This window comes from Aquarana catesbeiana, linkage group LG01 (assembly GCF_042186555.1).
Source record: "Aquarana catesbeiana isolate 2022-GZ linkage group LG01, ASM4218655v1, whole genome shotgun sequence".
NCBI lineage: Eukaryota > Metazoa > Chordata > Amphibia > Anura > Ranidae > Aquarana > Aquarana catesbeiana.
In genome coordinates, this window is record NC_133324.1 from 182,720,261 (window position 1) to 182,732,360 (window position 12,100).

The window sequence follows — 12,100 nt, forward strand, 5'->3', positions numbered from 1 at the left end:
AGTGTTTTGTGATGTCTGTTAAGTGCAAAAAATAACGGTTAATCCTGTAAAAAGCCAGAGCTGTGCAGTAAGCTTATCTTAGTTACTATGATCAGCTTTGCCTAGCTCACTTCCTTTAACTACAGAACACAGTATATTGCATGAATGAGGAGAGGGAAAGGTATTCTCTTGTAGCATAAGAAAACTGGGCAGAGATGACATCTTGCAATATTTGTCCAGCAAAGGCACGGTTTGGTCAGTTCACAACAGGGAATTAGCTGAGTGCAGCTACCAGGATCAGTGGTTATACTTCTGGATAAGCAGTGTTTTTAAAGCTGAAATCTCAGAATTACACAATATTCACCCTTGCAGTACCATCCCACCCCCACTTTGCAAAGGTTAAATGCTGCTTTAGTTTAGGGGTGCATGGATAAGGTGTAATACTTACCATACACCTGGCTCCTGTTCTGAATTAAATGAAAGAAACGTGAAAATGGCATGTATTGCAGCGATGTACTGCACATTGTCGTTTAAAACCGTAATTTACAATGTTCTTAAAAGGTTATAAAATCTAGCTTTATGGACACCTGTTATGTTCTCAATTGGTGAGGGAATGGGCATGGGATGTACTTAAATCTGACCCTACAACTGTAGACTACTGATATTTATATTACATTTGCTAGTATAATTTAATCAAAGTATATCTTCTTCCGCTCCATGACCTACCGAAAAACACAATTTTTTTTTTTTTTTTTTTTTTTTACTTTTTTAAGTTATGATTCTAGATCAGGGGTCTCAAACTGGCGCCCCTGCAGCTGTTGCTGAACTACAAGTCCCATGATGCATTGCAAGGCTGACGGTTACAAGCATGACTCCCACAGGCAGAGGCATGATGGAACTTGTATTTCCGCAACAGCTGGAGGGCCGCCAGTTTGAGACCCCTGTTCTAGATACTATATGTCATCATTACACTCTGTAATTTTGGAATTTTAAAACCTTATAAGTTTGTTTTTTGCTGTATGAATGCCCAGGCTTTAAAAATGGTCTGATGTACAGTTGTACTCATAAGTTTACATACCCTGGCAGAATTTCTGACTTCTTGGCCATTTTTCAGAGACTATGAATAACACAAAATATTTTCTTTCACTTATGGTTAGTGTTTGGCTGAAGCCATTTATTAATCAACTGTGTTTACTCTTTTTAAATCCTAATGACAACAGAAACTACCCAAATGACCCTGATCAAAAGTTTACATAACATGGTGATTTTGGCCTGATAACATGCACACAAGTTGACACAAAGGGGTTTGAATGGCTATTAAAGGTAACCATCTTCACCTGTGATCTGTTTGCTTGTAATTAGTGTGTGTATATATATATAAAAGGTCAACGAGTTTCTGGACTCCTGACAGACCTTTGCATCTTTCATCCAGTGCTGCGCTGACGTTTCTGGATTCTAAGTCATGGGGAAAGCAAAAAAATTGTCAAAGGATTTGTGGGAAAAGGTAGTTGAACTGTATAAAACAGGAAAGGGTTATAAAAAGATATCCAAGGAATTGAGAATGCCAATCAGCAGTGTTCAAACTCTAATCAAGAAGTGGAAAATGAGGGGTTCTGTTGAAACCAAACCACGGTCAGGTAGACCAACTAAAATTTCAGCCACAACTGCCAGGGAAATTGTTCGGGATGCAAAGAAAAACCCACAAATAACTTCAGGTGAAATACAGGACTCTCTGAAAACATGTGGTATGGTTGTTCCAAGATGCACAATAAGGAGGCACTTGAAGAAAGATGAGCTGCGTGGTCAAGTCGCCAGAAGAAAGCCATTACTACGCAAATGCCACAAAGTATCCCACTTACAATACGCCAAACAGCACAGAGACAAGCCTCAAACCTTCTGGCACAAAGTCATTTGCAGTGATGAAACCAAAATTGAGCTTTTTGGCCACAACCATAAGCGCTTCATTTGGAGAGGAGTCAACAGGGCCTATGATAAAAAGTACACCATTTCCTCATGTGAAACACGGAGATGGATTGCTGATGTTTTGGGGATTGCACAGGAAATTTGGCCAAAATTGATGGCAAGATGAATGCAGTATGTTATCAAAAAATACTGGAGGTCTCTGAACTTTCAACTTGTCTCTCTACAGGAAGATAACGGCTGTTTTCTTATCCTAGTATGTAAAATTAACAATGTACTTTATACTCTGGTAAATATATATGTCCCAAATGTCAGACAGATTGCTTTCATAAAAAAAATACTAAAGAAAATGTCATCTTGCCGACAAGGCTTTTTAATAATTGGTGGAGACTTTAACTCAGTAGGGGACCCTTCGATTGACTCATCCACCAAAGCCAAGCATAAATCATGCTTTCTCAATACATTTCCCCATAGAAACAAGCTGTATGACATCTGGAGGTGCCACCACAATATTGAAAGAGACTACACTTACTTCTCTTTGGTCCACCACACACATACACGCATAGATCTCTTCTTGACTGACCAATGGACCCTCCCACATGTCACTTTTTCCACGATCAAGACCATATCCTGGTCAGATCATGCCCCCATTACGATCATCTTTTCTGATTCAGCCAAAATTAGGCCAACCTCCATCTGGAGACTGAATACTTACCTGCTCTCACTCCCGGAAAACCAGAAAGTCATAGACGAGGCACATGACCTATTCTTCTCCACTAATGATATAGATTCAACTGACCATTTTGTACTATGGAATGCTCACAAGGCGTTCATGAGAGGCATTTTCATTCAGCTCAGCTCTGGAGGTAAAAAAACAGCGCTCAAAACACCTTGAGCAAATTATGCAGGATATTCGATCACTGGAAGAAGGGAACAAACACAATCCCACTCACCAAACCTCAATAGACCTCATGAAACTGAGAATATCACTTAGAGATTTATTACTATACCAATATGAAAAACACTCAAAGCTGATTTCTATGCCCTCAACAACAAGGCAGGTGCCTTTCTAGCTAAACGCTTTAAAGGCAAACACCTCTCACACAAAATCCCATTTATGCTGAACAAAACCTCTGGAGCCAAAGTTTTTTCCCTAGATGGTATTGCAGAACTCTTTAAAAACTATTATGCTAGCCTATATGATCTTAAATCAGATACTCAGACCCCACAACCCACTGCAGACCAGATACAATCCTTCCTCCAACCACTTCATTTACCTAAGTTAACTGATGACCAATTGACCACTCTATCTCGACCATTTACAATACCGGAGATCAAGAAAGTAATATCCAGTTTGCCTAAATCCAAAGCCCGGGGGATTAATGGATTCTCTAATAAATATTATTAAGAATTCACTGACACGCTAGCCCCTCATCTGGTGAGCATATACAACATATCAATGTTCAAAGGTAGCTTGCTTAAAGAAATGCTACAAGCAGTAATCGCCACTATACCCAAACCAGACAAAGATCTCTCCCTCCCTAGCGACTATAGACCCATCTCCTTACTCAATTCGGACATAAAAATATATGCAAAAACATTGGCCCTCAGGCTATTGAATATATTACTCACTTTATTTAATCCAGACCAAGTAGGCTTCATCAAAGGACATCAAGTCCCAGATGCCACAAGGAGAATTTTAAATATTCTTAAACATACAGAATTACACAAAACCCCTTTACTCTTCTTAGCACTAGATACTGAGAAGGCATTTGATCGTGTGCACTGGTGGTTCCTAGAGGCTGTCCTAAGCAAATTCCGATTCTCTTGTCCAGTCATGTCAGCTGTATTAGCACTTTACTCTCAACAGTCAGCCAAAGTCTTGACTTCCGGAACCCTTTCCTCAGAATTCATGATCATTAACGGTACCAGGCAAGGACGCCCATTATCCCTGCTTATTCTTGCTTTAATCATGGAACCCCTTGCGCACATGATCTGCACTTCCCCTAATGTGACAGGAATACAAATAGGCCCCACGCAGAATAAAATCTGACTTTTTGACGTGATTCTGATAGCCGCAAATACACTCCAGGAGTAAAAAAAAATTCCACTTACCTTTAGTTCAATCTTGTACTAGTAAATCTCAAATCTTGGGTCTTAATATACCAACCCCATTTAAAAACTCTATTACAGAACAATTCTCATTTACTTGGGTTAATACGTCTATTAAATACCTAGGAATCAATATCCCCACCAAATCAGCTAACGCTTATAAGTACAATTTCCAAACATTCCTTGAGAAACTCCCTGGAGAATTGACCACCCTATCAAAACTGGAACTATCTGTAACTGGTAGAATAAACCTATTTAAAATGATTGTACTACTTAAATTATTATACCTTTTTCGCGTTATCTCCATCTCCATACCACACTCCCTCTCCTCCAAAACATGCTCCCTGATACTTAATTATATATGGAAAGGTAAGAAACCAAGATGCGCTACCTCTATACCCATTAACCACTTGACCACTGGGCACTGAAACCTCCTTCCTAACCAGACCAATTTTCAGCTTTCGGTGCTCTCACACTTTGAATGACAATTACTCAGTCATGCAACACTGTACCCATAAAATGTTTGTCCTTTTTTTCACACAAATAGAGCTTTCTTTTGGTGGTATTTAATCACCGCTGTTTTTTTTATTTTTTGCGCTATAAAATTCGATTAAAAAAAAAAAATTCTTTGTTTCTGTTAAAATTTATTGCAGAGTATTGGCAAGTATTGGCAAGTATTGCACAGTGTTGCAGAGTATTGCACAGTGTTGCAGAGTATTGCACAGTGTTGCAGAGTATTGCACAGTGTTGCAGAGTATTGCACAGTGTTGCAGAGTATTGCACAGTGTTGCAGAGTATTGCACAGTGTTGCAGAGTATTGCACAGTGTTGCAGAGTATTGCACAGTGTTGCAGAGTATTGCACAGTGTTACAGAGTATTGCACAGTGTTGCTGGGTATTGCACAGTGTTGCTGGGTATTGGCAGAGTATTGCACAGTGTTGCAGAGTATTGCAGATTATTGGCAGTGAGCAATGCTGTGGGCACTACACATCCAGCCCACAGCTCTGCTGCAATCTCTCCCCCTCTACCCCTCTCCCCTCGCACTGTACCCATCGGTACACAGAGGGGAGGGAGGAGCCGGTGTCATGACGTGACGCCGGTTTGTTTACAAGTCATCGCTCCGTCATTTGAAGGAACGATCATGTGGTAAACGGGCGCGATCCAGCGGTCACGGATGTTACCGGGTGTGCGCCCAAGGGGGTGGGGCGCGGGAGCAATATTCTGGCATGACCTCCCACGGATGTGCACCCAGAATAAGCCGACCGCTCTGTAGCCGTCTTTCGGCTATGGCCCGGTCGGCAAGTGGTTAAACAGCGAACTTCCAGTGGGCTATCACTCCCGGATATCTACCACTATTACCTAGCCTCTATCTTAGACTAAATACATTACTGGTGGACCCCAGACCCACAGTAGATCTGGTCCCGTGTGGAAAACGCTCTCTTGCCATCCAGACACTCCAGGACTCATGTAACAACTTGTCTCCTACACACACAAATCACCCTACCCTTCTATTTAGACAACTATCCAAACGTTGAACATATTATCTAAACACAATTATTCCAACTCTCCACAACAAAAAATCCCTGTCCCTATAGAGTACCTTGAACTCCAAATCCCCGGCCTTCCGTTCTCTACTTGGGTAGGTTGTGACATCCGAAATGCACAACACTTAGTGGTGGAAGGAAAACTTATCTCCTTCGCAGATCTTCAAATAAAATGTCATCTGCCAAACTCTGAGTATTATCACTATATTCAAATATCACAACTGTTTAAAAAAGGCAAGATCCCTACAACGGTTAAAGTAGAGGAAGAGATATATAAATTCTATGACCTAGATAATTATAAGCTTAAAGGGATTGCTTTCTTCTATAAAAAAATGTGTAACTCACACAACTTTACCAAAACATTTACAATACTAAAGTGGGAACAAGAATTAGGTCAACAATACTCTGCACATTCATGGAAATCAATCTTACTCTGGACATATAAATCTGCACTATGCACAGACCACTGGGAACTCTTCCAGAAAATAATACATAGGTGGTACTACACCCCATATGAATTTATCAGAAATATCGCCCAGCAACTCCAGTAAATGCTGGAGAAATTGTGATTCCACAGGCTCCCTCATACATATACTATGGTACTGTAAATCTATCAGATCATACTGGAATCAGATCTTTAAAATAATCTCAGAATACACTCCACAACCTACTACACATTAATATTATCCCACACAAATCCAGAGCTATTGTAGTCCACATCCTTTTGTCTGCTAAACTCAATATAATGAGACACTGGGGCTCCCTAAACACCCCTAGCATATCAGATGTCATCAGAGAAGTCAATAGATGCTGTTCTTTAGAATGGATATTTGCTGTGAAAAATTACTCCCTGGCAAAGTTTAACTCAACATGGGGCCCTTGGCTAGCACATCCACATGCTTCTACAGCATGAATATGAACCTCCCCAATATATGGGTTACCTTTGTAACATAAGGGCTAGATGCGTTGTCTCCCCCTCAGAGCACAGTATGTTCCCAGATGGGGTGCCTGGGTGGGAAGATAATGCCCCTCACCCTTCATTAAGCTATTAAATGCCTTTTCAATGTTCCTTGTCAAAAGAAGTTTATTGAGTATACAATGTTATGAAGATACATAAAGATACATAAAGTAAGTTTACAAGGATCTATAAAGTAAGCTCATTGTTTTACAGTAGGGTTTATATAGGTAAATATCATGAAATTTCAAATATTAAACATTGGGTTCACGTAAACCTAAAGATATATATCTTTTCCTTAGTTACTTTTGTAGGTATTTAAATGATTTATACCTACTATACATATTGTTTACAAGTAGAGTGTATATAGGTCAAATACATTCTGATAATGAGCTTTAATCGTAAGGTGGAGAAAAGGAAAGAGAAAGAAGAAAAAGGGTTGAAAGGTAGAGGTATGGTCCACAAGGTTGTCCCGCTCGTCAGTTTATTATTCTTTTTAGTTCTCTTTGAAGCCTTAGAATGGGTGTCTCTGTAAGTCATTTAATCTGTTACCATGGCAACAGGACAGTGTCATTGAAATTTGACAGGAACTGTTGTTTTATCCAAGGATGCCAAAGTTTTTCAAATTTTGGAATTTGATTTTGATCGATGGCTACAATCTTAGCATGGGACATTGTATTATTCATTCTGTGAATTGTTTCTGCTAGTACCAATGTAGGAGATTTCCATGCCTTGGCCACTGTTTGTTTTGCAGCCGTTATTAGTTGGATCATAAGTTTGAATTGAGAGAGTGTTAACCATTCCGGTTTTAGATTAAGTAAAGTTAAATATGGATCTGGTTGTATTATTTTTTTAAATATTTTAGATGCAATCACGAAGACTTCCTTCCAGAAGGTTTGGATTACTGGGCACGTCCACCATATGTGTAAATATGTGCCTATTTCTGGGCATCCTCGAAAACAAAGAGTTGAGGTATTAGGTGAATATTTTGCCACTCTAGCGGGTACAAGGTACCAGCGAGTTAGGACTTTATCATTTGTCTCCAGTGCTAAGATGTTGGGTGAAGATGACTTAGATGTGAGCCATATATTAGACCAGTCCGTGTCCTCCAAAGTTCGTCCCAGGTCCTCCTCCCACCTCTGAACGTAAGAGGGTCTATTAAGATTTGCTACTCCATATAATTGATTATAAAGTGATGAAATTGTACCTTTAGCAAATGGATCTTTTGTACAGATTGATTCAAAAATGGATAATTGGGATAATGGTGTATCCCCCTTTAGGAATGGTGTATAGAAATTTTTGATTTGGAGATATCTAAATATCTCAGAGTTTGGTAGATCATATTTTTCTCTAAGCGATGGGAATGAAAGGAATGATTTAGATGCTATGAAGTCATTTAGTGTCTGAATGCCTGATGTTGTCCAAGCTTTAAAAGAATTTGGGTAGATCCATGCCGGATAAAAGGCCGGATTTCTGATAAAAGAAAGGAGAGGATTGTGTGGAGATTGTAACTGATATTTGGTTTTTAGTTTATCCCAGAGAGATAAGAAGTGTTTAGTTATGGGATTATGAATTTTAAAGCGGTCTTTAGGATCAAGCCATAATAAATTTGATATTAATAGAGGGTCATTTTCTGAAGCCTCTATAAATACCCATAATGGGATTTCCTGTTTTGCATGGTATTTGGACAGACTGGCCAAATGTGCTGCTCTGTAGTAGTTAGTAAAATTAGGGTATCCCAGGCCTCCTTTATTTTTGGGAAGATGTAGTGTGTGTATAGGTATATGTGGTTTAGAAGAGCCCCATATAAACGAAGTTGCTCTTTTTTGTACTGTTCTCAAAAAATAGGAAGGAATTGGAATAGGGAGGACTCTGAATAGATAAAGCAATTTGGGTAGAATAGTCATTTTGATTGCATTAATCTTCCCTATCCAGGATAAAGGAAGTTGCTACCATTGTTTTATTAGATTTGTGATCTGTCTTAATACTGGAGGATAATTGGTTGAGAATAAGTCAGAATGAGATGCTGTTAAATGAATTCCAAGATATGGGATTGATTTTTCTGCCCATGTGAATGGGAGTGCAGCCCTAGCCGGGATCAATTCCATGTTTGTGAGTGAAATATTAAGCACTAGGCATTTCTTAGGATTAATCATAAGGCCGGATAGGGCTGCAAATCCATCAAGAGCTGGTATTAAGTTAGGACCAGAGACCTGTGGTGATGATAGAAAAAGTAATATATCGTCTGCAAATATACATAATTTGTGTGTAATACCTCCTACTTCAATGCCAGTTATAGTTTGGTTTGTTCTGATGTATTGGGCCATGGGTTCGAGTATAAGGGCAAATAATAAGGGAGATAATGGGCAACCCTGTCGGGTACCTCTTTCGATATTAAAGGCTTCAGATTTGTATCCAGCATATTTTATATAGGCTTTGGGTTTATTATATAATGCTTTGATCCATGTTAAAAAGTGGGGTCCAAAACCCCATTTTTGTAATGAATATTGCATATATTGCCAGGATACTGTGTCAAATGCCCTCTTAATATCGAGAGATAGAAAACATAAAGGGATTTTCCGTTTTTTAGCAATATGTGCCAATAACACTGCCCTGCGTATATTATCGCCTGCCTGTCTATTTGGCATGAAGCCTACTTGATCTCTATGTATTAATTTTCCTATAATGCTATTGAGGCGTTTTGCTATTATTTTTGCTAATAATTTAATATCGAGGTTTAACAGAGAGATAGGCCGATAATTCACACAGGAAGTATCATCAGAAAGGGGTTTTGGGATCATACAAACAATTGCCATTAGTGTTTCTTGCCGAAAAGAATGTCCATCTAGAAGTTTATTAAAAGTTTCAGTGAGAATGGGAGAGAGTATTTCTGAGAATGTTTTATAGTATAAAGCCGAGTAGCCGTCTGGGCCTGGTCTTTTGTTAAGTTTTAGGTCTTTTATGGCGTTAGCAACTTCATCTATAGTTATAGGCTCATCCAAACTGCTTTTTTGATTCTGAGATAACTCAGGTAAGGTTATTTTTGAGAAGAAGGATTCAGCTTCTGTAGGATTAAATTCATTGTTTGTCTTGTATAAAGTTGCGAGATGTGAGTGAAATTTATGGACTATTTTAACTGGATTACAAGTGTAAACATTTTTTGATAATTTCAAACGTATTGGTTTGAAAGATTTGTTAGTTGAATTTAATGCCCGAGCCAAATATGTACCTGGTTTGTTTGTATTCATGTAGAAATTGTGTTTGGAGCATTTGAGGGATTTATCAACTGACTCAGTGAGAAATAGATCGTATTCCAATCTAGATTTTTCCAGATGAGATTTTGTACTCTGAGATGGATTATCTTGAAATGATATGTAGGCTGCATTAAAATTGAGTTCTAGTTTTTTTGCTAGATTTTTAAATAGTGCCATTTGTCTTTGTATTGTACCACGCAAGACAGACTTATGAGCTTCCCACAGTGTTATTGGGGAGATGTCTGTTGTGTTATTAAGTGTTCTTGCATAGCAAGACCACTTACTGTTATCTCACATATATATTATTCTTCTTATTATTAAGTGTTCTTGCATAGCAAGACCACTTATTGTTATCTCACATATATATTATTAAGTGTTCTTGCATAGCAAGACCACTTATTGTTATCTCACATATATATTATTAAGTGTTCTTGCATAGCAAGACCACTTACCGTTATCTCACATATATATTATTCTTATTATTATAGCCAAATTTACCACCCTAACTCCTCCCACAGTTTTTACACTACATAGACAAGTAATATACCGAAACGTGCGGATTGTTCCCGAATGGTGTGCTATTACTTTGTGGAATGTTTTGCCGAATGGTTCACGAAATATCGTCGTTTTTGCGGCGAAATTGGTCCCATAGGAATGAATGGGGAAACTAGAGTGGGAGATGACAAAAGCTGGAAAATCAGAACATGATTTCTAAACTGCCGCCACTCCCTCATTTTCAAGCCCACCTACACAAATCTTATATCAAAACGTTCAGCTATCCCTGCTGCCACTAAACATGTCCACGGCTAAGCCATAGTCCTGATAGTTTTCACAATATGACCATTTGTTTGCAACTCACGCCGTCCATTGACATTCATTGAAACTACACTCTAGCCCCCTCCAAATTTGAAGGGCAATTTCTAAACTGCGACTGTGCCTTCATTTTTAATATTTCAGAGACATACTATGTATCAAAATCTAGGTCTAGGTCTTGTGATTCTCACAATATAAAGATCTTCGCTGTAGGATGTATAGTTTTTAAAATACGGCCATTTGTTTAGAGGTCATTTCAGGAAATTTTAGCCATTAATCAGAGTGTACTGTTAGTGTTTGTTTTGTTGCCATGGTTACCAAAGCCTCTGTTATACACAGGGGGGAAGGTGGCTGGAGCATCTCAGCTGATTACAGAGCCCGGGGGAGGGGACAGACACACCATGTACTGATTTATAATAGAGGAATATGATGGGGCAGTTTTGATGGGGTAATTCTGATGGGGCAGTTTTGATGAGGTAATTCTGATGGGGCAGTTTTGATGAAGTAGTATTTGGGAAGCATAAACAGGGCATGAGCGTTGCTAGGAAACAGTGGTTGTAAACACAAGATGCTGAGACACTCCAAATGCATGTGACTTCATCTGCTAGACTTGATAATGCTTGTAGACTCCTCCCACAGTTTTCACACTACAGAGACAAATAATATACCGAAACGAGCGGATTGTTCCCGATTGGTGTGTTATTACTTTGTGGAATGTTTTGCCGAATGGTCCACGAAATGACGTTTTTGCGGCGAAATTGGTCCCATAGGAATGAATGGCGAAATGTTCAAAACTAGAGTGGGAAGTGACAAAAGCTGACAACCCCATGATCAGCCAAAACATTATGACCACCCCATGATCAGCCAAAACATTATGACCGCCCCATGTAAAAAAAAAAATATTTTTGAAAAAAAAAAAAAATTTTTGAAAAAAGTAAAAAAATAATTTTTGAAAAAAAAAAAAAAATATTTTTGAAAAAAAATATTTTTGAAAAAAATATTTTTGAAAAAAAAATTTCTTTAAAAAAAAAAAATATTTTTGAAAAAAAAATATATTTGAAAAAAAAAATATTTTTGAAAAAAAAAAATTATTTTTGAAAAAATAATTACTTTAAAAAAAATAATTTCGAAAAAAAATTATTTTTGAAATAAAAAAATTCATTTTTGAAAAAAAAAATTACCTTTTGAAAAAAAAAATTACTTTTGAAAAAAAAAATCATTTTTGAAGAAAAAAAAATCATTTTTGATTAAAAAAAATTCATTTTTGAAAAAAAAAATTACTTTTGAAAAAAATGTTCAGCTCTTTCAGCGAATGATGGAACTTTTTTACTACTATTTATACTTTTTAAAATATTAAGCTTTTTAACACTTTTCACAGTTACTCAAGCCACTCCACCCCACCCAGTTACTCCGCCCACTCCAGTTGTAGAGGCAAGCACACTTTCACAATTTCCCCAGAAATTGTACCTTTTCTAGTTAAGTGTTCTTGCATAGCAAGACCACTTACTGTTATCTCACATATA

At 38.0% G+C, this 12,100-nt stretch overlaps 1 protein-coding gene across 11 annotated transcripts in view; it reads left to right on the plus strand.

Moving 5' to 3' along the window:
* The window catches only part of FER (FER tyrosine kinase), a 460,890-nt gene that overhangs the window by 294,855 nt on the left and 153,935 nt on the right, over nucleotides 1-12,100 (plus strand). The gene's annotated exons all lie outside the window — the stretch shown is intronic.